This window comes from Castor canadensis, chromosome 16 (assembly GCF_047511655.1).
Source record: "Castor canadensis chromosome 16, mCasCan1.hap1v2, whole genome shotgun sequence".
NCBI lineage: Eukaryota > Metazoa > Chordata > Mammalia > Rodentia > Castoridae > Castor > Castor canadensis.
Genome location: NC_133401.1, coordinates 87,030,870 through 87,054,504, shown reverse-complemented (window position 1 = coordinate 87,054,504; position 23,635 = coordinate 87,030,870). Strand labels below are relative to the sequence as shown.

General features: G+C 39.1%; 1 long non-coding RNA gene across 1 annotated transcript in view; it reads left to right on the top strand.

Annotated features, from left to right (window-relative positions):
- The first annotated feature begins 9,375 nt into the window (after nucleotides 1-9,375).
- LOC141418021 (uncharacterized) overlaps nucleotides 9,376-23,635 on the top strand; it is a 70,248-nt gene continuing 55,988 nt past the window's right edge. The window contains exon 1 of the long non-coding RNA XR_012442659.1: nucleotides 9,376-9,493. This is a non-coding gene — a long non-coding RNA (uncharacterized lncRNA). The remainder of the gene's footprint in view (nucleotides 9,494-23,635) is intronic.

Here is a 23,635-nt window from a genome sequence, read left to right as displayed (position 1 = left end):
AGAAGGTGGGCTGCCTTTAGCAACTTGTTTAGCCAACAGAACCTGGCATATTCAGAACACTAATGGAGTCATTTGAAATAATATAACTTAATCGAAAACATGTAATATTGAAATTTAGATTGAAAATTACTTTCCAAATAAGTGAATAACAATTATCTCATTTTATGTTATATCAAAAATGTGAATTTGAAATGTTCTGTTAACAAAAACTTGGGGAGAAACTTCATGAACACACTGGGATTAGTGATAATTTCTCTGATATGACATCAAAATCACAAATAACAAAACAAAAAATAAGTTCAACTTTATGCAATTACAACCTCTGCATACCAAAAGACACTACTAATGGCACAAAAGGCAATCTATGGAATGGGAGAAAATGTGCAAAAAAGATTTCTCATGAAATATGTTTGTCTTCTGGATAGTTTTTTTTTTTCACTACAATTCTGAATATGTTTGTTCACAAATACTATGTGGTCTCTGCAAGAGGGACACTCTCTTCAGAATGATGGATCCTCTCATATGGTGATGGAAAAAGAAATTATAAAAGTAACAGTTATGACAATACAAACCCAAAGTGAAATTTACATAGGAAAAAACACTTACTTGTAATCACATAATGACTCAACATGAAAGGAAAAATTTGACCGACTTCTAAACTTGATCTAATTTATGATTATAATGAAATATTTGCAGACATGTTCTTTCAGTACATAAAAATGATAGCTTCTTCTACTATGTAACTAACCCATAAATTAAATTCTTTCTAAAAGCCAAGCACTGATGGCTCATGCATGCAATCATAGCTACCTGGGAGGCTGAGATCTGAAGGGCCACCATTAGAGGGCACTTAAGCAAAAAGTTCATGAGCTGGCAGATCCCAAGCTATTGGGGAGGGTAAATCAAGAGGATTGCAGTTCCAGGCCAGTGGCGGGGGGGGGGGGCACCTGTTATCCCAGCAATGGCAGGGAACATAAAATGTAGGAGAATCACTGTCCAGGAAGGCCTGGGTCATAAGCAACACCCTATCTCCAAAATAACCAGAGCAAAAAGGGCTGGAAGCATGGCTCAAACACCTGCCTTGCAAGCACAGAGTCCTGAGTTTAAACACCAATACTGCAACAAAACAAAACAACCCTTTCTAAAACTACACAAGAAGCTGTAGGTAGGAGGAATGCCTTTAGAGTTTGGCTCCAAGCAAAAACACAAGACCCTAAGGCAAAAAAGGGCTGCAGGCATGGCTCAAGTGGTAGAGTAACACTACCCAGTTGGGATAGTGGGGTTGCCCTGCAGCAACCCCACTACTGAGTATAAATATTCAGAGAAAATGAAATCAGCATTCCAGGAGACATCTGTACTCTCCTGCTCATTGTAGCAATAGTCATAGTAGACAAAAATGGAAGCAACCTATGTATCCATCATCTGACCAAAGGCTTAAAAGGTGAAGGATGGAGAGAACACTCTCAAGTTAGTTAGCGAGAAGACAGGATTCTTATCTCCACCATCATCTCTGGCGCTGATCTCCTTGTCCCGTCCTTCACCAAGAGGACTTCCAGGCGGTGACTTGCAGACATCCTCAACTGGTGATACTTGTTCAGAATGTTTTCATGTATCTCTGCTGTGTTTGGCTAAAGAAAGGAGCCAAGCCATACCACATTTCATACAAGACCGCCCCCAGCACCAACTGTCCACCGTTCACTCATAAGGCTGCTTATGAAGCACTTCAGGTGTGAGATACTCAGGTGTGCCATAAAAGGTGTATGTCATGCCATTGTGTTAAGTGTTCTTGCAGAGTCCAAAATCAGTAAAGATAATGTATCCCTCTGAATCTAAGAAAAATAATCCCTGTTTTAAGTCAGATGTTCAGAGAGGGCAGGTAGCCCAAATCACTGGCTATTTCAGCAGCAGAAAATTGAGTCCGTGGTTCTAGGAAGCAGCACTCTCTTCCCTTCTCTTCCCTTCTGTTTCATTCCTTCCCTTCCCCCCTTCTCCCTTCCTTCCTTCCTTCACTTTCTTACTTGGCAGTATTGGGTTTGAACTCAGAACTTTGCACTTGCTTGGGAAGAACTCTGCCACTTGAGACATGCCTCCAGCCCTTTTTGCTTTAGGTTATTCTTTTTAGATAGGGTCTTGTTTTTTGCCTGGGCTGGCCTGTGACCACAAGCCTCCTACTTATGCCTACTGGATAGCTGGGATCACAGGCATGTATCACCATTTCTATCTTATTTGTTAAGATGGGTCTTGCTTACTTTTTGCTGGGGCTGGCCATGAACAGTGATTCTCCCAATCTCCACCTCCTGAAGAGTTGGGATTACAGGTGTAAGACATTGCACCCAGTAGAACATTTTCTCAATGATTTTGGAGGCAAACATTTTTTCTTGGTTTACAGACTGGCCATAGATGGTCTCTCCATCACCACTTGCCTGTTGAGTCACCTCCATCAATACAAGGAACTCTAGCTGGGCAGAGCTTAAGGGATGCTTCCTAAAGTACATTAGATTCTCCACCTTTCCACTGCCTTTTGCTGGGTTCTGTATACATTGGGGAATGTCTGAGTTCTTATGCTTATGATTGACAAATGGAATAGTAAAATATCACAGTTTTCATTATCTACTACACTTAATGACAATGACACAAGTGCAACATTCAGAGAATTACTTTTTTTTTTGTGGTACTCGGGTTTGAACTAAGAGCCTCATGCTGAGAATTGTTATTCTTCCATGAAATTTTGTATTTGGTCCTCATGAGTGAAACCAGTGTTTCATGCTTTTTATACTACATAGGTACAAGCAGTGAGTTCACACATGCATAGATGCAGCATCTCATCGAGATTTTTCCTTGAGATGAGTTGCTCAAAGAATCCTATCCTTGTGAGTGCCTTCATATTATTCTATACCTTGCCTTATACCATTCATGTTTATTGCTCTCTTTTTGATGAAACATTTGATAAACATCTTTGCCTTAATCAATGGCTGTTTCCTAACTGCCAGCCCCTTAGTTCTCACAAACCCTGAAGGTAGTGTATCCAGGCTCATCTGTGTGTGCACTGGAGGAAGTAAACAAATCCCTCACCTCATCAGAAAAGTATGATTCACCTGCGTTTCACTGCATTCAGTCATGGATGCACTCATCTGAGAACCTTAAGCATAATTATAAGCCAGTCTCATTTCAGAGGAAGTTGTGAGATAAAAATTCTGCATCCATGGTAAATAGCAAATAATAAAAATACTAGATAAAATTGCTTGCAGTAACTATTGTTATATAACTTCATTTTATATTTTTTCTGTTCTTTTTTGCAGTATAGATTTTGCTGCCTCCACTTATTTAAACATTTAAAGTGTTTATTGAAATGCTGATCAAAGCCATTTGGACATTAAATATGGAAAGGCACCTGGCTGGGGTGAACTGATCAGCTCCTATGTCCACAGAAAGCCCTCTATGCAAGTGGGAGGAATCCAGGGCCAGATTAGTCCAACAGTCCCCTTAAGTTCCATTTGGTTCTGACCAGCAAGTGCTAGGTCAGCATTCTCAATCAGTTCTAAACCAGTCAGGGTTTTTGTGAGAGACATTTGGTTGATTTATTTTGGTTTGATTACATTTCTCCCAGTATAAGTGAATCTTAGAATTTTAGTGTCCAAATTCAAAAATAAAACACATGAATTCATCCCACAGTTGGGAAATATTCCCTCCTATGGGATAGGCAAAATTACCCTTGGGCTTTATTTCCTGATCTTTCTAGTGATGTTATGGTTTTACCATATGAAAATATAAAATTACATCAAAGCAATCAATCAAGTTTGATTAATAGGCCAGCTAATGAGATCCCAGTTAGTAAAATCAGAATAGTGCAAAATATAGGGCTGTCCTCATTGATGAAATATGTGTGTATGTTCCTGTTGTTGGGTATTAAATCCAGGGCCTCATTCAGAAAAAATGTGGGGACTTTGGGGCTAAATACTGAATCCAGGGCCTTAGATAAAATGGGGGTTGGTGTTGGGTATTGCAACCAGGGTTTCATGCATGCTAATCATATACTGTACAACTGAGCTATACTTCCAGCCCCCAAATGGAGTCTTAATATTCACCTCTCATTTCCTTGTAAGAAGATGTCCACCAGGGATGTCTGAACATGCAGGACCCAGACAACCCACCACAAGCCAGAACTGGATTTGTTTAGAATGGGCATATGAGTGAGTCCATTGAGGGATAAAACCACCAGGATAATTAGGTACCAACATGTGGAGATATGTAGAGAAAGGAAAGATTGTACAGTCCAGGAAACAATATTTGTAGCATTGTCCATATCTGATGCCATCTGCTTTCTCTAAATCTGGTGACTTATTTTCTGTAAATTTGAATTGAAGGTCTCTGGTGTCTTCAGTGAACCATCCAGGTGGTATAGCCTTCTTGAATTCAGAAACACACATCCACAAGTCAATGCCTTTTAGTTTGGTATCACAAAGGTTAGTTACTAGTACTAATAAAACCCTTTCCAAAGATGACTGATCAGGCTTTTTTGAAGATTTTCATTTCCAGTACACATAATTGGTGGGTTGAAGATTGTGTGATGCTAATTAAAAAAAAATCTCCCAGAAGCATATTGTGAAAAGATTGTCCTGCAAACTATGAATTTACTTTAAGTGCTTTCATCAATTCCTGCAAACAAGTAAGGAAAGTTCCTTTGGGCATAGGAGGTTTATGTGACTAATTACTTCATCTAATTTCATATGTCAGCCACTGATTATTTCAAATAGCAAAAGCTTAATATAACCTGAAAGAGTGAGTCTGAGATTAAGTAACAGCAAGGACAGACTCTTAGGCCAGCACAAGTTAGGGGTTTCCATTAGTTTAGCCATTATTATAATTGCATTATTGTGTTACACCAATCCTGAAGACTGAGGATGACAGGCATAATAGAAATGTTACAATATTGGCCAGACTTTGCAAACAAACTACTCTTCTGGTAAAATATACTCTGTTACTAGGCAGTTCAGAGGGTCCTTCCCAAGATAGGATAATCTTTTCTAATGGTATTTTAATGATTGCCATGACAGTAGTTCTGTGACAGGGGAAGGCTTTCACCCAATGAGAAAACATGTAAGTCAATACTGACACATATTTGTATTCTTGTGAGGGTAGGAGCTCTATAAAATCATTTTGTCATACCTAAAAGCCCAGAAGGGAGGTGTACAAGGACAGAGGATGATTAGTGGGTTCAGGGTTACAGTTGGGTAGGAGGAAAAACTTCTGGTATTCTATAGAACAGAAGTGTAACTTATAGTTGATGACAATTAATTGAATATTTCAAAATAGATATGAGAGAGGAATTTGAATATTCATAGCACAAAGCAATGTTTGAGGTGATAGATAGGCCAATTACTCTAATCTGATCATTGCACATTGTATATTTGCATTGAAATGTCACACTATACTCCATAAATGTTTACAATTACTAAGTCTCAATTAAAATAAGAATAATTTTAAATTTAAAAATCCTGGAAATTAAGGGAAAAAGACACGTTGTGTATGAACAGACTTTCAGGATTGTGTTTGGGAAAGATCTGGCAGTTTAGATAAATTGAGAGCCACTTTAGGAGATGGCTTTTGATGATATTGTTTGCCCTGCTGGGTTGTTGGTTAACATTTCAGTGGATAAAGTAATACACATGCTTAATATCAAATTGCTGCAGGCAGTCAGGGAAGGTAGGCCAACCTTTTGGTCCCCACCAAATGATTTTTTTTGACCTATTTTTATTGATACTGTCCAACTGATAACTACTTGTACTTCAGTTATTTTTCTCCTTTAAATCTAATGGAAATTTGGTTAAAGGAGGGTCAGAATGCAGGGTTAACTGCAGCATTGACCAGTCTTTCCTTCATTTTCCTCCACATCTACTAAAGCATACCAGGGATTTTCATGATGGCTAATGCTTTGGGCATTTGAATGGAGTCCCAAATATCTAAAACATAAGCAGTTTTTTTCTTTCATCATGAAAAAAACTTTGATTCCAAAACATACTAAAATCATGAGCCACTCCAAAGTCATAACTCTTATCAGAGTACATATTTGAAATCTTAGGTTCATCTCACTGATGTTTCCATTAAGGCAAACATTTTATGGGGCTAAGGTTGCCTCAGGTATGGGCTCAGCTTCTGTAGTTTCAGTCAAGGACGTGTGGCATGTCTCACCATCTATAGTCCATTCTTGTTGCATAGTCAATATCCTTCAATGAACCGGATCATTGAGTTTTTATTATTTAGAGATATTTTCTGCAGGTCTAAACAAGGGTTAGTAATTTATTCATTACTCTTAAGCAGTCATGAGGAGGGCTATCAGATGGGGAGAATGGGGCAAGATTAAGAGCAGGTAAGTTACATTAGAATATCACAGTAAAAGAATCACACAGGGGATGTGATTTATCTTGCAGATAAATGCCAAGTGTGATGGGAACTTAACAAAACTTCCACATAATGAGGAACATACAATGTCAATGAGAAATTCATGATAATTTTGACACTTCTCCTCCTTTCCCCTTCATTCTTCTTTTTTCTTTCTTCTTTAATTTTTTTTATCATTTTTACATTTACTTACATGTGGATACATTGTTTGTGCCACCTTCCCCCAACCCCCAACCCCCAACTTCAAGGCAAAACCTATTCTGCCCTCTTCTCTGATTTTGTTGAAGAGAAAATATAAGAGATATTAAGAAAGACATAGCGTTTTTAATAGTTTGGGATAAAGATAGCTATACAGAGAGATTCTTAGTGTTGCTTTCATGCACTTGTGTATTGCAACCCACATTGGTTCATCTCTACCAGACCTCTTCACTACTTCTTGGTCCCCTTCCCATAATGGCCTCTGCTATTTAAGGATTACTTTATTTGCTCCTCAACAGAGAGCACATCAACCACACTCAAGCTTTAGGTTTTCTTTCCTTTCCCTATTTCTCCCATGCATGTTCTCCCCTAAGTGTGTGACCCATGTCCAACAATATTACTCCATTTGTTTTGGGTCCATAATCCACATATAAGGAAGAATGTGTGATTTTTAGCCTTCTGAGCCTGGCTAACTTTGCTTAAAATGATGTTCTCTAGTTCCATCCATTTACTTGCAAATAATAAAATTTCATTCTTCTTTGTGGCTGAGTAAAATTCCATTGTGTGCAAATACCACATTTTCTTGATCCATCCATCAGTTGTGGGGCATCTTAGCTGTTTCCGTAGCTTGGCTATTGTAAACAGTGCTGCAGTAAATATGGGTGTGGAGGTGCTTTTATTATAACTTGAGTCACATTCCTTCATGTATATCCCTAGTCTTCTTCTTCCTCTTCCTCTTCTTCCTCTTCTTCCTCTTCCTCTTCTTCCTCTTCTTCTTTTTTCTTCCTCTTCCTTCTTCCTCTTCCTCCCTCCTCCTCCTCCTTCCTTCTCCTCCTTCTTCCCCCATCTCCCCCTCCTTCTTCTCCTTCTCCTTCGCCCCTTTACCCTCCCCCACACAATGAGCCAGCCAGGAGATGAAATTGGATTGAACCTAGGGCTTCTCACCTGCTAGACAATTTCTTCTATGACCTGTAAAACTTCAGCAGTGACTACAATTGCCCCCAGAAAATATAATTGTGGACTGTGGTGTTTAATAGGGCTATGTTCTCCATGTTGCTGGGTCAATATTCCCAATATGTTTCATCTCTTTACTCCATGGTGGCTCATGCCTATAATCAAAATGCTTTTCTTTTTCTTTCAGAACCCTGCCATCATCATGAGACCAAGCCCTTGGTAGCCTAATGGAGGATGAGAGAACATGGGTAGGGGCACCAAAGTGTTCTAGTTGACAGCTAGCCCACCCTTTTAAGCATAGCCAACTTGTCAACCATCACCTAACCACACACACCAGAGGGAAGCCTACTGAGCCCAGGCCAAATTTCTGACCAGCTCCACCACGAGCTGATGTTTTGAGTTGCTCGTTACCCAGTGATAGAAAACTTATACACCCATTATAGGATTCAATGATATGTTGATTGCAAGTAATTTGACAAACAGTAGGTGCCCTACAGATGCTGATTTCCTTTTCCCCTAATTGAAAATTGAACCTGTTATTCAATGGCGCTGAATTATACAGCCATACCTGTAGACATGGTGTTTAAACTCATACAGTACCCCCCACCACAGGAGAAAAAGACATCCACATCTGACCATTAGGACCAAGGCCACATTGAAAAACAAGTTTACCTTTAATCTATTAAAACTCTGGAAGTCGAGGCTGTGCATGGATCTTTAGACACAGGCCCCATCTTGCTTTGTTTTCGTCTGATCTCTGCAGCAGGTGGGAAGCAGGGGACTGAGTACCTTTGCACACTTCCTAGTTGGAGCTCCTTGCTGTCTGTCAGGGCACTGTCCTGTTCCTTGACCATGAGGAGAAATAATGGTAGGGAAGGGAGTTCTGTCACCTCTGGCATAAAAGAGAGGGGTTCAGACCCTTTGTCTCCCTGAGTCAGGGGAGTCATAGCCCTCAAGGCTAGAATGTGGTTATTCTGAACTGAGATGTGCTGGAAACTGGAGGCTGAGTGTGAGTTTTGAAGACGTAGTACCAAAAAATATATACTTCATTAAATTTATATTGATCACATTACTATGATAATAGTTTGGATATATTGGGTTAAGTTACTTGAGTCAATTTCACCTGCACCTTTTACTTTTTAAAATATGAATAGCAGGAAATTGAAGGTTACGCTTTTGCCTCACATATCTGCTTTGGACATTGCTGCCTTAGGGGATTGCTTCCCACTTCATAGCTTAAACTGCCTTCTCAGAAAACTGCACTAGCGACCAGAAAAGTGAAGTGAAATTTAAAAATAATAGAAAATAATTGTCATCATATTCTATTTGTGAATAATATAGGCCCATAAATAGAATTAATAAATCAATATGATTTATATACTAGGTTAACTGTGAATGTCTCCCTGGAAAGTCAGCCTTAACTAACAGCAGCCACAAGTCTTGAGTTTAATGGGACAAAACACACACACACACACACACACACACACACACACGAAACCAGCATACTGGTGCACAGCTATAATCCCCACATTGCAAAGGCTGAGGAATTAGAATTATGAATTCTGGGCCCGTTTGGGCTACTGGGGCTACATACGGAGACACGATCTCAAAAACAACAACAAAAAAAATCTACATCCAAGAATTCGGCATTCTGGTCTCATTCAGCCACGGGTTGGTGGCATCAACCGTCACTCAGAGCAAGAGGAGATGGGGCCTGAAGCCCTGTCCAATCAGAGGCTGTGAGTGAAAACTGTCCAATCAGACAGAGTGGAGAGGGCAGGCTTTCAAAATCTCGCGGGCTCTCTCTAGAGCTGCCATCTTGGGCTCCTCTTCCGGGCTCCCTCCCCTCTGCCCAGGAAGTCCAGGTTGCGCTGCAAGAGCCCTGTCATCTTGCTGGATGGTCCACACAGAGGACGCAAGGCCCCTTGAAAGCCAGGAAATGGTGAGTGTCCAATCCCGGACTACAGCTCCGTCCTGGGTTTCTAGAGGCTCCCGTGGGGGCTGGGCCAGCAATTGGGACCCGCGGGGGTCCTGTGTTGGGCTATCCTGTCCTGTGCTGTCCCGGGCTGCCTTTGCTGGGGGACTGCAGCACCTGGAGCCCTCTCTGTGCGGTCCGCCCTGGGTCCCCACTGCTGGGCAGGGGCTCGGCTGTGCTTGGGACCGGGTGTCCTGGTTGCCTCCAGAGCACTGTCTGTGCAGCCCTGCCGGAAGGCCAGTCTGCCCAGATTGTATGGAGAGACACGGAAGATCTTCACGCGAGAACCCTGACTTTGTGGGGTTCCTGCGTGAGAGGAGCTTCCCCTTGTGGGATCCCCAGGCCCTCCTTCCTGGGGACTAACCGTTCTCTACTGAATTTTCTTTTTCCTTCATATATTCATATGTGCATACGTTGTTTGGATCATTTCTCCCTTCTGCCCTCCGCCCCCTCCCTCACGCTTTCAGGGAGAACCTGTTTTGCCCTTTTCTCCAGTTTTGTTGAAGAGAAGATATAAGCAATAATAAGAAAGACAAAGCGTTTTTTGCTAGTTGAGATAAGGATAGCTATACAAAGAGATTCCTAGCATTGCTTGCATGCACAAGTGCATTAGAAGGGGAATTGATTAATCTCTGCCTGACCTCTTCACTACTTCCCAGTCACCTTCCCATATTGACCTCTGTTGCTTTAAGGTTACTGTATTAGCTCTTCTTTAGTGGAGACATCAGACACTTTCAAGTTTTGGGTTTCCTGCCTATCCCCATTCCTATCATATGTGCTCTTCCCTTAGCGTGTGACCCAAGTCCAACAACATTACTGCCTTTGCCCTAGATCTAAAGTCCGCATATGAGAGAGAACATAGGATTTTTGGTCTTCTGAGCCTGGCTAACCTCGCTCAGGATGATGTTCTTCAGTTCCATCCATTTACTTGTGAATGATAAGATTTCATTCTTCTTCATGGCCGAGTAAAATTCCATTGTGTATAAATACCACATTTTCCTAATCCATTCATCAGTAGTGTGGCATCTTGGCTGTTTGCATAAGTTGGCTATTGTGATTAGCACTGCAATAAACATGGGTGTGCAGGTGTCTCTGGAGTAACCGGAGTTACATTCCTTTGGGTGTATCCCTAGGAGTGAGATTGCTGGATCTTATGGCAGAGCTATGTTTAGTTTGTTAAGAAGCCTCCACATTGTTTTCCACGGTGGTTGCACTAGCTTGCATTAACACCAGCAGTGTGAGAGGGTTCCTTTTCCCCCACATCCTCACAAACACCTGCTGGTGGTGGTGTTTTTGATGATAGCTATTCTAACAGGAGTGAGGTAGGATTTTAGTGTGGTTTTGATTTGCATTTCCTTTATGGCCAGAGATCATGAGCATTTTTTCCATGTGTTTTTTGGCAATTTGAATTTCTTCTTTTGAAGAAGTTCTGTTTAGTCCAGTTGCCCATTTCTTTATTGGTTCATTGATTTTGGGACAGTTTAGTTTTTTGAGCTCCCTGTATATTCTGGTTATCAGTCTTTTCTCTGATGTATAGCTGGCAAATATTTTCTCCTACTCTGTGGGTGGTCTCTTCAGTTTAAAGACCACTTCTTTTGTTGTGCAGAAGCCTTTTAATTTTATGTAGTCCCATTTGTCCGTCCTTTTTCTTAGTTGCTGAGCTGCTGAGGTTCTATTGAGGAAGTCCTTGCCTATACCTATTGCTTTGCATATTCCCTGCTCTTTCCTGTACTAACTTCAGAGTTTCAGGTCTGATATTAAGGTCCTTGATCCATCTTGAATTGATACTAGTACAGGGTGGTAAACATGGATCTAGTTTCAGTTTTTTGCAGGCAGATAACCACTTTTCCCAGCAGCATTTGTTGAAGAGGCTGTCTTTTCTCCATTGCATGTCTTTGGTGCCTTTGTCAAAAATAAGGTGGGCATAGCTGTGTGGATTCATATCTGGGTCCTGTATTCTGCTCCACTGGTCTTCATATCTGTTTTTGTGCCAGTACCAGGTGGTTTTTATTGCTGTTGCTTTGTAATATAGTTTGAAGTCAGGTATTGTGATACCTCCAGCATTGCTCTTTTTGCTGAGTATTGCCTTGGCTATTCACGGTCTCTTGTGTTTCCAAATGAACTTTAGGGTAGATTTTTCAATCTCTGTGATGAATGTCATTGGGATTTTGATAGGAATTGCATTAAACATGTAGATTGCTTTTTAGCATAGCCATTTTTACTAGGTTGATTCTACCAATCCATAAGCACGGGAGATCTTTCCACCTTCTGTAGTCTTCCTCAGTCTCTTTCCTCAGGGGTTTGTAGTGATCCTTTACATCTTTTGTTAAGTTCAGTCCTAGGTATTTGATTTTTTTTGAGGCTATTGTAAATGGAATTGTTTCCATATATTCTTTCTCAATTTGTTTGTTGTTGGTGTATAGAAAAGCTAATGAATTCTGTAAGTTGATTTTGTATCCTGCCACCCTGCTGTAGCTGTTTATGGTGTCTAGGAGTTTTTGGGTAGCGTATTTTTGGGTCTTAAAAATATAGGATCATGTCATCTGCAAATAGATATATTTTGACAGTTTCTTCTACCTATTTGTATTCCTTTTATTTCTTCTTCTTGCCTAATTGCTCTGGCTAGGAATTCCAGGACTACATTGAATAGGGATGGTGGGCACCCTTGTCTCATTCCTGATTTTAGGGGAGATGGTTTCAGTTTTTCTCCATTAAGTATGATGTTGGGTATAGGTTTGTCATATATAGCCTTTACAATGTTGAGGTACATTCCTTCTATTCCTAGTTTTCTTAGAGCTTTTATCATGAACTGGTGTTGGATCTTATCAAAGGCTTTTTCTGCATCTATTGAAATGATCAAGTGGGTTTTGTCTTTGCTTCTGTTAATGTGCTATATTACATTTATAGATTTGCATATGTTGAACCACCCCTGCATCCCTGGGATGAAGCCAACTTGGTCGTGGTGAATGATCTTTCTGATATGTTGTTGGATTTGGTTTGCCATTATTTTATTGAGGATCGATGTTCATTAAGGAGATTGGCCTATAGTTCTCCATTTTGGAGGTGTCTTTGTCTGGTTTTGGGATGAGTGTAATATTGGCTTCATAAAATGAGTTAGGCAGTGTTCCTTCCCTTTCTATTTCGTGGAAAAGTGTAAGGAGAGTTGGTATTAGTTCTTCTTTAAAGGTCTGATAGAATTCAGCTGAGAATCCATCAGGTCCTGAGCTTTTCATTTTTGGGAGACTCTATTGCTGCTTCAATTTCATTTTGTGTTATAGATGTATTCAGGTGATTAATATCCCCTTTGTTCAATTTTGAGTGGTCATAAGTATCTAGAAATTTGTCCATTTCTTCAGGATTTTCAAATTTATTGGAATATAGGTTCTGAAAGTAGTCTCTGATGGTGTCCTGGATTTCCATAGTGTTTGTTGTTATCTCCCCTTTTGCATTTCTGATTTTACTGATTTGGGTTTTTTCTCTCATTTTAGTCAGGTTTTCCAGGAGTCTGTCAATCTTGTTTATTTTTTTCAAAGAACCAGCTTTTTGTTTCATTGATTCTCTGTATGGTTTTTTTGGTTTCTATTTCATTAATTTCAGCCCTTATTTTTATTATTTCTCTCCTTCTGCTTGTTTTGGGTTTTGTTCTTGTTTTTCTAGGAGTTTAAGATGTAGCATTAGGTCATTGATATGAGATCTTTTGTCCTTTTAATGTATGCATTCATGGCTATAAACTTTCCTCTTAGGACTGCCTTTGCTGTGTCCCATAGGTTCTGGTAGTTCCTGTTTTCATTTTCATTAACTTCCACGAACCTTTTAATTTCCTCTTTTATTTCATTGATGACCCACTGATCATTGAACAATGTGTTGTTCAGCTTCCAATTGTTTGCATGGTTTCTACTGTTGTTTTTGTTGTTAAGTTCTAGTTTTAATGCATTGTGACCAGATAGAATGCATGGGATTATTTCTGTTTTCTTATATTTGCTGAGGCTTGCTTTGTGCCCTAAGATACGATCAATGTTGGAGAAAATTCCATGGGCTGCTGAGGAGAATGAATATTGTGCAGAAGTTGGATGAAATATTATGTAGACATCAGGTAGGTCCATTTGATCTATGGTGTGATTTAGTTCTAGAATTACTTTATTGATTTTTTGTTTGGATAACCTATCTATTGGTGATAGTTGGGTATTAAAGTCTCCCACTACCACTGTGTTGGAGTCTATATATGCTTTTAGGTCCTTCAGAGTGTGTTTGATGAAATTGGGTGCACTGATGTTGGGTGCATATTGGTTGATAATTGTTATTTCCTTTTGGTGTATTTCCCCTTTTATTAGTATGAATTCTCCTTCTTTATCTCTTTTGATCAATGTAAGTTTAAAGTCTGCTTTGTCTGAAGTAAGTATTGCTACTCCTACCTGTTTTGGGGGACCATTGGCTTGGTAAATCTTCTTCCAGCGTTTCACTCTAAGCCAGTGCTTGTTTCTGTCAATGAGATGGGTCTCCTGTAAACAACAGATTCTTGGATATTACTTTTTAATCCAGTTTGCCAAATGGTGTCTTTTTATGGGGGAGGTAAGTCCATTAACATTCAGTGTTAATATTGATAGGTATGTGGTGATTCCTGTCATTTAGTTGTTTTTGTTGTTTAACGGTTTGATTGTGTGCAGATGAGTTAATGTTATTCTCTGATTCCTTGTCTTTTCTTCTCCTGTGGTTTGGTGCTACCCGTCCTTTTGTGGTTTTGTTTGCTTTCATTTTCTGTGTGCTGAATTCCTTGAAAAATCTTTTGTAGTGGTGGGTTGGTGGTCACATATTGTTTTAGTTTCTGCTGATCATGGAAGAATTTTATTGCTCCATCTATTTTGAATGATAGTCTTGCTGGGTAGAGTATCCTAGTGTTGAAGTTGCTTTCATTCAGTGCCCAGAATACCTCACTCCATGCCCTTCTTGCTTTTAAGGGTTCCATTGAGAAATCTGCTGTGATTTTGATGGGTTTACCTTTGTATGTTATTTATTTTTTTCTCTCTTACAGTCTTCAATATTCTTTCTCTATTCTCTGTGCTTGTTGTTCTAATGATAATATGTTGTGGGGTAGTTCTATTTTGGTTAAGTCTGTTTGGTGTCTTGGAGGCTTCCTGTACCTGAATGGGCATAGTTTTCTCTAGGTTTGGGAAATTTTCTGTTATTATTTTGTTGAATATGTTACAAATCCCTTTTGCTTTCACCTCTTCTTCTTCTTCAATGCCCATTATTCTCAGGTTTGGTCTTTTGATGGAGTCGATGAGTTCTTGCATGTTCCTTTCATAGGTCTTGAGTTGTTTGACTAATAGCTGTTCAGTTTTTCCTTTAATTTCCATTTTATCTTCAAGTTCTGAGATTCTGTCTTCCATTTGTTCTGGTCTGCTGGAGTGGCCTTCCATTGTGTTTTGTATTTCTGTTTCTTTTTTTTGTGTGTGAGGTTTTCCATATCATGGGTTACTTCCTCTTTAATATTGTCTATTTTTGTCTTTAATTCATTCATCTCTCTATTTATATTGTTCTCTGTTTCACTTTGGTGTTTACTTAGGGCTCCTATGAGTCCCCTTATTTGTTTCTGTGTCTTCTCATATTCTTTATTTTTGGTGCCTTGAAATTTCTTGAGTGCCTCTTGACTGTTTTGGTTAAACATGTCTAGTAACATCATGATTACTTGCAGGATTTCTTCTTTGAGGTTGTTCTTGTGGGCATAATTGGGTTCCTTGGAGTCGTTTATCTTTGTGTTGTTGGAATCTGGAACGGGTATCCATTTTCTTCATTTCCCTCTGAATCTTGTATTAAATTATTTGGGGGGGAGAGTGGTTTTCATGCCTTTTTCTTCTTCCCATCACTCTACTTGGTACTGTGCAACTATGTTCTTTATAGGTTAGTTGGTGGTTTCAGTCACCTGTTTTCTTTCCCGTGGTTTAATTTTGTTCTGTGGCTGTATTGGGTTTGTAGCTAAGTGTGTGTGTGTGCTATTTCTGTCCATGATCTGGGTGTAATTTAGTATTAGGTAATTCACAATACTAAAACTTATCAAAACAAACAAGCCCAAATTAATCAATGTGGAGAGATGAACAAACAAACAAGAAACAGAACAAACAGACAAACAAAATTCCAGGTTCAGGAACAATAGAATTTCAGTCTTAGTTTAAGTTCTTGTGTTACTCCTCCAGCATCTAATCTTGGTATTGGTATTTAAGCAGAAGCTCTGTTGTAATCTTGCCAGTTGGTTTGGTAGTGTTTTTTTTTTTCTTTCAGAGGCAGCTGCTTGGTCAGCTACTCTCTCAGTGGGGTGTGGCAGTTTAAGTTTGTGTGTTGTCCTCAGGTTCCAGAATCAGCTTTGTAGCCCACCAGCTGTCCTGCTTTGGAGTTGGGTTTTCACTGAGCTTAATTACTGGGGGCTTGTTTCTTTACCTCACCCCCTTTCTCTAGGGCAAGGTCAGTGATCTATCAGCTGGCCCCCTGCTGTCAGCGTGTTGTGTTCATTATTTTTCAATTTTCAGTGTCATTTGACTTTGGGTGATGCTCACTGGCTCAGAAGATGAGCTTCGTAGACCACTACCTGCCCTGTTTCATGCAGCGGCTTATTATCTGCCCACTGTCAGGCCTTCTGCCTTTCCAGCCTTTGCCTACTGAAAATTTGTGTGGAGACCAGCTCCTTGCTTCTCCCCTTTTCAGGTGCACTTTCAGCAACTCCGTCCCTCTGCTGTGCGCTAGTTTTCAGTTCCTTGTTTATTCAGTTTTTTTCTTTTTTGCTGGGGGGGTGTCATTCTGCCCAGGGGGCTACACTCGTTTATCCCAGGGGTGGCTGGGGGAATACCACGTGACATTAGGTGCTCACCTGTTTAGTCTGCCAAATGTCTCCCATGCAGGTTTGGAGCTGGCATTTGGCAGTGGTGGCAGCTCTCCTGTTTTTTCAGTGTAATGTGGCATGGAGAAGCTTTCTACAGGCTTGGGGTTCAAGGTGTCAAAGTTTTGATTCTCCTTGGTGCTTTATATCCGCCAAGTGTGGCTCCAGCATTTCAGTGAGGTTTTGGAGTCACGGAGTTCACACTGTCTGCTTCTGCACTCTAGTTGCCATCTTGGATCTCTCTGAATTTTCTAGATGTGTGGTAGCAGGATCTCAAATTCTGAACCCTAACCCCCACCCCATCCCTCCAGCCTAGCTCCTCCTAGGGCTGGTGATAAATTCATAAAATTCCAGCTTCCTGCCCACATTCCCAAACACCTGCTTTCCCTTTTGACATCAACTATTTGTTCCCCTTGCTACATTTAAAATGGACAAGTACTTTGTTGTTATTTGTCTCCAAGTATTGGATGGCACCTCTTAGAGTATTTGTTTTCTCCTTATGATCATTTCATGAGAAGAAAGTGTAGAAGAATCACTTGACTCTGCAAAAATCTCTTTATGTCTCTCCTCTTTGTCCTCCCTAGGCAAAGACTCCCTATCAGAATGTCTTGGGGTTGGGCATCTTTACAGGGTGAAGTTCCCTTATCCCACCCCCCAGATCTTTCTGGTTCTGGGCTTCAGAACTGCCCGACACCAGGTAGTGACACCAGGTGTCTTAAGCTACCATGGTTCTGGTCTCCTGGTGTTTCTAGTGAATATCAGCCCCTGGGTCCTCAATTCTAGAGAACAGCCCTAGGTGTGGGTATGCAGCCTGCAGGGGGCAGCTGATGCCCTGGGACTCAGGGGAATATCCTGGTAAGGACTCATCTGAAAGTTGGTTCCATATCCTGGCTACCGTGAATAATGCTTCAATGAGCATGGGAATACAGCTCTCTCCTCAGCACTCTGATTTCAGTCCTTTTGTATTTACACCCAAAGTTGTAATTGCTGAACCATGTGGTAGTTAACTATTTAGTTTTTGAAGAACCTTCATAGTATTTCAAAACTGACATACTCAATTTATATTCCCACCAAGAGTGTCCTGGGGTTCTCTTTTCCTCCTATCCCTATCCTTTGAAACACTTACTAATTTTCATGTTTTTGATAATAGCCATTGTAAAGCTGTACTCGGGCTATAGAAGGGATGCTGTTTGCTGCATTAAAGCAAGTTAGTTAGGATCCAGGCTGTCTAGTAGCTAGTGGAAGAGTGTGTTGTAAGCCTCTTCTGGGAATAAACAGAAATCTGTGCCTTTTAACCGCTTCTCTGCACTACTGCTGGACATGGTAGCCCATGGAAGTGCCTGTGCACTTCATGTGTCTGTGATCCAGGGAGGTTTGCACAGGCCCAGTGTACTTAGCTCCCAGAGCTTAGAGGTTTAGAGTGTAGTCCCCCTAATGGAAGATGTTAAGGATGGGATACTGTGCATGGACAAACTCTTTCCAAGAGGAATTGATAGAGTTATCAGTTGGGTGATAACTCTGGCCCTGCGTTATCAGTGGGGTAGGATGGGGTAGAGAGCTTGGGAAGTGCTGAGTTCCCACTTAGCCTGTCAGAAGTGTGCCATTTTTTTTGTCCTTTTAATTCCCTGGTGCATCTAGATGGAAGCCTCTGTAAGCCACAACTTCTTCCAGGAAGAAACTGGGACTTGTGAGTTTTAAACCCTCCTCTACCCTGATTTCAAGGGATGAAGCCCTTGGAAGTTGTTACATGAACAGATAAAACCACCTACTTTGTCCTATGGCCTGGCAACTCATGTATGCCTGGTTGCTTCTCCCAGAACTAGGTGTACAAAGAGCCAAACCACAGGGAACTTTAGAGTTAGGGTGCTGTATATATGGTCCCAGTCTTGTTTTCAGGGTGATGCTGGGTGTTTGAGAATTCTTTCCCAATTATATGGCACATTGTCCAAGGCAGGATTAATGACCAAGTGTGCCTCAGCTGTCCTCTCATTTGAATGTGGATTTATTCTCAATTGCCCAGTGTATATAATTCTCTCTGCTTGTTTATGACCTTCTCTTAGATGGACTTGAACATGAGTAAATGTTTATTCAGTTTGTTCATGGATGGAAGGAGAGCCAGGAGCTTCCTTTTCTGTTATACTTCTAACATCATCTCCCCTTAACATCTGGACTTTTTTGTTTGTTTGTTTCTGGGGGTTGAACCCAGACCTTTACATATTCTGGGTACACACTCTACCACTGAGCTATATCCTCACTTCAATATCTGCCTTTGGGTAGGTTGTGTGATCCATTCACATTTAATGTTATCCTTGATTTCGTTGGACTTAGGCCTTTCTGTTGCTCTTAACAATACAATTTTTTCATTCAGATGGTTACACACTGTAGATTTTGTTTGTATTGTGATTCCCTTGTTTTTTATTTTGTGATATTATAGTTTTATAATATATATTACTGTCATGTAATGATAACTACTATTGCTCTTACAATGTGTATATGTATATATTATGTACATGTTTTTGTGCATATGTGCACACATAAATACATATTCATATATATAAACTTTTCAGATAAATTTTAGAACTTTTTGTTTTGATTCCTTCATTAAAAATAAAGCATGCAGAAATTTTGATGGGGTAATACTTACGAGAAAATGGTCCTCTTTGTAGTGATGAGTTTTATCATCTCTACATGGTATGTGCAATCCAGTCTTTATGTTCCTCCATAAATTTTTATTTTCTCATAAATTCTACATATTTCCTGTGTAAAACACATATACATGTGAGGTATCATACGCATGTGATATCTATATAAATCTTATGTGGAGTATTTTTTTTTTCTGTACTGGAGATTGAACAAAGGGCTTCACACTTATTTGACAAGTGCTCTACCACTTGAGCCTCACTCCCAGTCCCTTTGCTTTTAGCTTGTTTTTCAGAGAGGGTGTGGAGCTAACTTTGGCTAGACTGGCCTTGAACCATGATCCTATCCCTCTACTTCCCAAGTAATTAGGACCATGGGTGTATACCACAGTGCTCTGGGTTCTTTTTTGTTTTTGCTTTTTTTTTTTTTTTTGAGAGTGTCTCACTAATTTTTGCCTGAGCTGGTCTTGGACTGCAATCATACTGTCTCTGCCTCCTGAGTAGCTGGGATTACAGACGTCTGCCACCATGCTCTGCCTTACATATTGTTTTATACTATTTGTTAAACTGGATATATAAGGTATAGAATGTGGCTGGCCCCTAGAGAGTATCCCATAGTTTACTGTTGTTTCTTCCTGAATGTATCTTCTCTCACCTCTACCCCCTGGGTTTCAGCACTGGACCAATTCTTCTATATCCCCATATGATGGTGCACATGTAGAATAATTTCTGTATGTCTGCCTAGGGTGGAGGAGTATCACTAATCTTCCACAGCTATTTTCCTCAAATAAAGAATAACATGTTCAGTTCATGAGCATTCAGTTGTTCATGTCTCCATCAATAACTGTTTAATTTTGTCTTTCTGATTGGATTTTAGTATATGTTTCTCTAATTTTTAAAGACACTGAGTTTCTTTATGATTATTGAATGCTTTGATATCTCCCCTACAGAGGGGCTGACAAGCACAGGGCTCTTGCCTGATTTTTTTTTTCATGGATTTCTGAGTTTTCCTTTCTTATTAAACATGTTGGTCATGTGTGAGGCAATTATGTTCTCCCACTATGTCACTTCTCTTTTTTTTAACCTACTAATTCACAAAGTAATTCATTTGATGAATAGAATTTATATTTTAGTGTCCAATTTATGAATATTTCTCTTTGTAATATTTCGTGTAAATTTGAAAAGAACTGCTTAATGTATAACTGTGGCTATAACATATGCTCTTGGCATGGGGTAGATGATACACTCTAGGTTTGTGTGAGTATTTGCTACAGTGTTTGCACAATGACAGGAAGAGTCACTCCCAGGTCAGCAAGGTTAAACTGTGCCACAGGATTCAAGGGATAGGTTTGGAAAACAAAGCATAAGATACTCAAATGGGAATGTCTCAGAAGGTACTGCTTAGGGGGAACTTTGTAGCATCAAATAAACTCTATTAAGAAAAGAGAATCAAATCAAAACCTAAGCTTCCATCTTAAGATACTGGGAAAAAAACTGCTTCTAAAGTAAGCAGAAGCAAGGAAATAATAAAGATTATAGCAGCGATCAGTAGGATGAGGAAGAGGAAAACAGCCTACCAAAGGCATGTTAGTAAAACATTATTAAAATCAACAAAACTATAGCTAAGCCAGTACAAAAAGAGAAGACTCAACTAAAATCAGATATTGAAGAAGGTACATACCCTTACAAAAATGAAAGTATTTAATCGTGTAAACAATCATATGCAAATACATTCTATAATTTAAATGAAATGAACAAGTTTCTAGAAGCACACTCCTGAAACCAAATCAAGAAAAAAATCTGAATAGACCCATTCCAAGTAAAGAAATTGTATTCATGATAATTAAACATCTACACACCAAGAAAATCTAATGTCTAGAAACTTCACTGGTGAATTCTACCAGATGTTCAGATTTACTGTCAATTCTTCCCAGTGTTTCCAAAGTGTAAAGATACCTCCTAACTCATTCTATGAGATACTGATACCAGCAACCTCACTGAAGTCTACCTGGTTCACATTTATGTTGCTTAGGAAAACTTCTGTGTATAATTGTGATGTTCTGTTTAATATTCAAATGTCCCATCTTATTCAGCATTTATGTCTCTTAACATTCTCCTTGTCTGATTCAGCTTTGACAGTTTTGTCACTCCTAACTTCTCTCATTTTGTACCTCTTCCTTAGACTTCGGACCAGAGGTTTAACTCCCTGCTGAATATTTCTTTATGGTATCTAAAAGGCACCTTAGGCTCCATGAATTAAAAAATAAAAACTACATCCTCCATTCTTCCCTTATATATGGTACTACTGCCAACTTGACTTGGCCTATACTACCAAGAGGAGTGATTGTTTTCACTCTCTGGTTCAATGCTATATGGTGTCAAATCCTGTTCCTTTTGTTTCTTTTAAAATTTTTATTGCAGTGTTTACATGTAATGCCTATAAAGAGGGAGGACTTTTTGGTGCTCATTTCTTATGGGAAATACCACACTTGTAAAACTTGAATAGTTTATTTGCTCAGTAATGGGGTTTTTATCCCTGATAAGCTATGCTACAAAGTGTGGTGACAGACTTAGGAGTCAGTGGGAGAGAGCATTCAGGGTTAGTGGGACACATTTGAATAAGAGTTAAGAGACACACAAAAATAAAAACAGCACAGATTTTGATAGTTTGTACATTTTGCTTATGTATATTTCTGTCAGTTCTATTTGTAGCTTGCACTAATACAAAATTATGTTTTTGGTTCAAGAAATATTTTTCATACTTTGATTTTAATTCTCTTATTTCAAATAATCAATTAAAATTAGTAGGGAAAATAGATTTGTGCATCAATGACCTATGATTATGTACTAAAACTAATAGTTGGTTAAAAACAAAAATTTTTTATTGAGGTTAAATGTATATAACCTAAAATGTGACGTTTTCATCATTTGTAAATGTTTCAGTTTAGTGGCATTAAATATACTCCCATCAATTTTAATCACCACCATCCACCTTTCCTAAATGAAACTCTGTATGCATAACACAGGGAATCTATCCTGATCTACCTCAGGCCTTGGCAGCACCACTATTCTACTTTCTGTCTCTGTGCATTTATCTACTCTAGGAACCTTACATAAGCAAATTCAAACTGTTTGTCCTCTTGTGACTGGACTACTTCATCTCATATATTGTCTACAAGGTTCTCCCATGTAGAAGCATTTTTCAAAATTTTCTTATTTTTGAAAGCTTAAAAATATACCAATATATGTATACAACACATTTTGTTTATCCATTTATCCTTCTGTGAAGCTTGTATTACTTCCACATTTTAGGTATTTTGATTAATGAAGCTATTAACTATACAAATATCTGTTCCAGTCAGGGCATATATTAAGAGTGGGATTGCTTGGTCAATTTATAAATTCTGTGTTAGATTTTTGAGGAATCTTCATACCATCTTCCACACTGGCTCTATCTTTTTACATCCCCCACCCCCAGCAATGTACTATGATGCAAGTTCTTCTGCATCTTTTCCAATACTTTGTATTTCCTGCCTTTAGTTCTTTCCCACCAGGGCCATTAAAATGTGTGTAAAATGGCATTTCATTGTGATTTTGATTTCCATTTTCTGAATGACCAGTGATATTGAACATCTCCTGTGTTTGAAAGCCATTTGTGTATCTTAGTGGGAATGTTTATTCAACCATAGCTCATTTGTAATTTGATTTGATTTTTAATTTTGGGATTAGAAAATATATGTATTCTGGATATTAATATCTTATGAGAGATAAGATTTGCACATATTTTATCGCAATTCCATGGGTCGCCTTTTACTCTATTAGCAGTTTCTTTGATACATCAGAGATTTAAATTTTATAAAATTCAACTTTTCTTTTATTGCTTGTGCTTTTGGTGTCATATCAAAGAAATTATTGCCAACCCCACTGTCATGAAGTTTCTCCCCAGTGTTTTTTCTTATCTGAACATTTCAAATTCACAATTATTTTTGATATTGTAACATAAAAAATGAGATGATTCTTACTTGTTTATTTAGAAACTAATACTCAATTTAAATGTGAACACTCCATGTTTCCCATTATGTTACCATCTGTTATCTCTAATGACTCCATTAGTGTTCTGAACATGCCAAGTTCTGTTGACTAAACAAGTTGCTAAAGGCAGCCCACTTTCTAGAGGAATTCATTCACAGCTCAAAGGAAAAAGTGTGAAAATCTGTGGCAACCCTTAATGTACTCAAATGTCACTGTTCAATACATTTTGTTCAATAAAAAGTCTCATTTCCCTTGTGATTTATTTTTCACTTACAGGTTATTTAGATATGTATTACACAGCACCCCACCCCCCACTCAGTAGGAGATAAGTTCTATGACAGTAGATGCCTGAAGCAGGATACTGTCAAACCCTGTATATAATGTGTTTTTCTATACATACAGACCAGTGATACAGTTTTATCAGTCACAATATGACAATATTAAGTTAGTTTATGTTAGTCACAATATGACAATATTAGTAGCAATAACAAAGTATCATAATAATTTACTGTAATAAGAGCTACATGGATGTGGTCTCTTTTATGTGATGTGAGATGACAGAGCACCAGC